The sequence below is a fragment of the Sorex araneus genome, chromosome 3 (assembly GCF_027595985.1).
Source record: "Sorex araneus isolate mSorAra2 chromosome 3, mSorAra2.pri, whole genome shotgun sequence".
In the NCBI taxonomy this organism is placed as follows: Eukaryota; Metazoa; Chordata; class Mammalia; order Eulipotyphla; family Soricidae; genus Sorex; species Sorex araneus.
This window is the reverse complement of record NC_073304.1, coordinates 53,974,980-53,979,869: the sequence shown is the minus strand read 5'-3', so window position 1 is coordinate 53,979,869 and position 4,890 is coordinate 53,974,980. Positions and strand designations below refer to the sequence as shown.

Here is a 4,890-nt window from a genome sequence, read left to right as displayed (position 1 = left end):
GGTGTGTGAGTTTTTATCTATTTTCCTTTGTTCCAAGTCTGTGGCATTCCTGAAATTTGCTCACTGCTGTATTGCTTTGAGCGTGGTATTGCTTTAGCGCCAGGTTTTCTTGTCTCCTCGATATGAAAGACCAACTAACAAGCAGTACCCTCTCCCTTCTGGAAATATTACTGTAAGAATCCCCATTTGGATCATTTCTGGGCTTGAGATCCCACATCTCAGGGTGCTTTGGTCCTAGGCAGTTTCCCTACCTTGTCCAGCATTCTTGGGGCCCAGGCTGATCCCCTCTCATTGACTGTCTACTCTAACAGATAGATATAACTTTTTTATTTAATGTGCTAAAATTGTTAGAGTACAATCAGAAATGTTTTAAAGCTATTCCTTCCCACTCGTGCTATTAGGCCTCTCCCTTCATCTGCTCTTAATGCTCAGAATGTCTCCATTGGTTTGCCAGCCACTTAGAGTTACAAGAATAGTTTTTCTTCTCCTCTCACCTCAAAACTAAGACAAAGAGACCAGGTTGCCAAATGCAGTAAAGTGTTTTATTCTTTATGGTCTGTTTTGTATCTTTTCTCTTACTGGACTAGATGATTGCATATAATCAGCAACAAGAATGAGAAGTCCTTCTTTCCTTAGTAGATATCCTTGTAATAAGTAACTTGCTGCAATGAAATTTTACTTCTCTCTCATGGGTAAAGAGCATTACTGTCATCGTTCTTTAGAGAATTCTGCCCATCTCCTGGTACCTCATTCTGACTGGTTCCTGAAACCAACGGTGCTAAAAAGGGCACAAACCCTTCCTCAAGTATCTGACCTCTGGGTAGCTTACCTACAGTCTCTTTCTACTTCCCTAGGTAAGCAAAACTCTTGGGTGGGGTTCTTGCAAGAGCATTAACACTCCCTTCAATGTTTACTAGGCTCAAATTCCTGCCCCCTCCCCCTTGCACCCATCTTCAGTGCTTCCTTCTCTCAGGTAGCCTCCCAAGTCAGGACAATGCAAATAAGAGGCATTTACCAGTTTTGATCTTCTTTATATTTGACCCCTATGTTCAAGGTGGACTGGAGTGATAGCACAGCTGGTAAGGCGTTTTCCTTGCACGCGGCCAAGTCGGGTTCCATTTCTCCATCTCTCTCGGAGAGCCCGGCAAGCTACCGAGAGTATCCCGTCCACAAGGCAGAGCCTGGCAAGCTCCCCGTGGCATATTCAATATGCCAAAAACAGTAACAAGCCTCACAAAGGAGACATTACTGGTGCCTGCTCCAGCAAATCGATGAACAACAGGACGGCAGTGCTACGGACAGTGCTACATCTTCAAGGCACAAACATCAAGTTCTCTTATAAAACTCTGTATTTATGCTGTTCAGTGATGGGAACAGGTTGTGTTTTTAACAGACATCAAGAAAAACAAAAACCAAAAAACAAAATGCAAGATTCCCTTCTTGATGGCACTGCCATCAAACTGGGGGACCACCCATGGCCCTCTAACTTTGGCCAATGGAAAAACTCAAAGATCCTTCTTCTCAAGCACCCTTCAGAGAATCCTCTTAATAGACATCCAAACTTTTCTTAAATGGACTGCTGATTTTATAGCTACTGGGCCAGTCTGGTCCAATATTTCAGCACAAAATTTTTGTAGAATATCTAGCATTCTCTTCTGAAAATGTGGAAATACTTATTGTGCACTGTCCTCAGCTCTGAGGATTCTGTTGGAATTCCATGACAACAGAAAAAGTCTCACTTGAGATCAATTAGGTAACAATATGCTTTTACCAAAATGGGATTACAACTGTATATTAATATGCGTTATTCTTCAAAATGTATTGTTTGTCTGTTATGTCCTTGGTGTTATGAAAATTAATAAGATGGATATGAAAAAAATCCCTGTCCTTTAAAAAGCCTGCAATCCAGCAGGGAAGATAAGACACACAAATAACTATAAAAAGGGCATTATACATGCATAAAAGTGACAAAAACAATGCATTATAGGTAATATAGAAACAGAAAATTTCTTTCCATCTGAAATGCAGAAAACATGTCTTCTGAAAGGTTAAATTTCAAGCAGATTCTGAAGAATTGGTAGTATGAAGTTGGCGGGGGGGGTGGGGGACATATACGCCAGGAAACAGGAAACCACAGGAGTGAAAATGCAGAGACTGAAAAAAGCCTAACATTTCTTTGGGGAATACTAAGTAGTCCAATTTTATGGGGAATACAGGATTGCAAAGGAGTACTGTGAAAAAGTCTTGGGGCAACATTATGAAGGGTACCTTGGGAATTTGAACTATTCATTTGGCAGTGAGGAGGCACTGAAAAATTGTGAATTACAAAGAGAAACCAAGTCGTGTAAGAGTTAGCTACAGGCAAGAAGAAAAGTAGCAAAGCAGCATATGCAATAATCCCTACCAGAAGTAGAATGGTGGCAGGGGAATGCAAAGAAATACGCCAATTCAGGTGATAATCTATAACCTTTTCAAGCATTCACCCATCAATCACCTTGATAGCAGCTGCAAAGTCTTGCTGGAGAGGCTTTGAGTTGACTGTCTGCTAGTAATGAAGGATTTGCAGTGAGAATATGAATTCCCCTTTTTTTATCCCCCTCAAGGCCAGGTTAATGCATTTCAAAGAGTCTGTCTAATGTTAAGGTCTATACTGAAGTCATGGAAAGAAGCAAAGTTAACTAGCTCATAAGGGAATCAAACTCACCAACAGATACAGAAAGTCACAGATAACATGTTAGGAGATTTCAATGGCAGTACTAAAGAAAAGGAGGGCAAATTGATGAGCATCTTCTTGAACCTGCCTCTGTAATAAAATTCCCTATAATAACAAAACATTGAAATGCCAGGCTAAGTGGTGTGTGTGTGTGTGTGTGTATGTGTGTACTAATTGAGAAATATCAAATATTAACTGATGGACAGTGAATATTTTGGTCATTTGAAATGTCAGTTAACACTCACTTTCTATATGTGTCAAAGCCTGACTCAGAATTCTTTTATTCTTTTTTAGGATGCTCAGGATCAAATCCAGGACTTCACATAGGCGAGGCAGGCACTTTAACACTGAGTCACATCCCTGACCCCAGAAATTCTTAATATTATTTATATATTCTAGGCTGTCTTTAGTGGCTATTATCATTTCATGTCAAGTTTAATGAATGCTAAGAATTTGTAGCACCCTAAACCTGATTCAGTACCCTGTAGCTAGCTTGATGTTTTACAACTTTCACTTTGATGCCAGAGATAATTAGTGAGCAAATGTTTCAAGACTGGGTCAAAAGGCAAAATAATGAAAGGAGAAGAAGCTATCACTGACAAATGAAGGTCACCTTTCTAGAAGCAGAACACCAACTGTGCATGTAGAGCAGAAAAATCTATGGGCTTCTTTGACGATACGGTACTGCCATCTAGAGGCATAACAACATGCTCATAACAGGCAACATAATTTTAAAATTTGTTTTCCCATAGATAATTCTTTAATTATTTTTTAATTAAGACACCATGATTTATGAAGTTGAATTTTACGCATATATTATATTCCAGCACATATCCTATCACCAGTGTCAACTTCCCTTCACCAGTGTTTTTAAACTGAGTAGTTAAAACAAACAGGTGTAATTAAGGGAAAAGAGAAAATTTGTCAAATCCTAGAGTAATCTCAGAGAACTGCTGCTTCAAGAGGCAATAAAAAAAGACTTGTAAATAAAATAAAGGAAAGGGTGTGTTGAAGTAAAAGATATGTATTTTTCCAGAGATCTGAAAGAGACAAATGAATTAACTATAGAACTTGCAGCAGTTTGAAGATCAAACTACAAGTAGATGGAAAGAAATGGGGAAGGTACTATGAAAAGAATGTTCGCTGGTAAGGCAAGCCACGTTAAGACTTGAGTAGCAAAACATGGTCTGGAATTCTACAAAGCAGCTAAATTCATGCAACACTATTAGCAAGTCAAATTGGTCAAATTATTAGTCATTTGCATTTTTAAACACTCTTGGCAAAAATGACCCTTAATAACATTTCATTTAACATAAAGCAAAGTTATAAACTACATTCAGGATTCCTCCTCAACCCAAAGAAAGAATGTACTGAAACATTGACCTTTGCTGCCAAATAGTTAATGTTCCTAAACCTACTTTTCCTTTATGGTTCTAAACTTGGAGTGTCCCTTACCTGTAATAGCACATGCATCAGAACTGACAGGATATTTGGAAAAACAGAAGAGAGATAACTTGGATGTCAGTTAAGGTCATGCCGTGACCTTAATAAAACATTCTTGCTTTCCCATTCTTGCTTCTCATCATTCACTGAACAAGCCTTGACTGTCCAGCATGGCTCAGAACCATGCTACGCAAACCTCAGAAAATCAAGGACTTTCTACTCACAGCCGGGTGAAAGTATGTTAAAGTCCATCAAGATCAAGAAAATAAAGGACAGAGTGAAGTTCAGAGTGCGATGTAGCAGGTACCTGTGCACCTTGGTCGTCAGAGACAAGGAGAAGGTGGAGAAACTGACAAAATTGCCATCCCCAGCTTTGGCTGTGAAGGAGCAGAAATAAACCAGGTGTGCCAGTGAACTGTATTAAAGATGTGAAAAATTTTTTTTAAAAAAGTTTTTTTGGTCTTAGCAATGATTTTCATTGATGAAGCCAAAAGCAGAGGAAGCAAGCAAAAGCTGGATTTTTTTCCTTAAAAAGGAAGTATATGTGATGGGAGGAGGTATTTGTAATATCTTCCAAAAGGATTAATAAAAATAAAGAACTAATAAAATTCAACATCAAAAAACACAAATAATCAAATTGAATAATTCAATTTAAATTGTGCAAAGAACATAAATAGACACTTTTCATAGGACACATAAAAGGCCAGTAGGCATATGAAAAGGTACACAATACT

General features: G+C 38.5%; 1 pseudogene; it reads left to right on the top strand.

The window, feature by feature from the left end:
- The first annotated feature begins 4,339 nt into the window (after positions 1-4,339).
- On the top strand, positions 4,340-4,553 carry LOC101550776 (60S ribosomal protein L38-like; annotated as a pseudogene).
- The last annotated feature ends 337 nt before the right edge of the window (positions 4,554-4,890 follow it).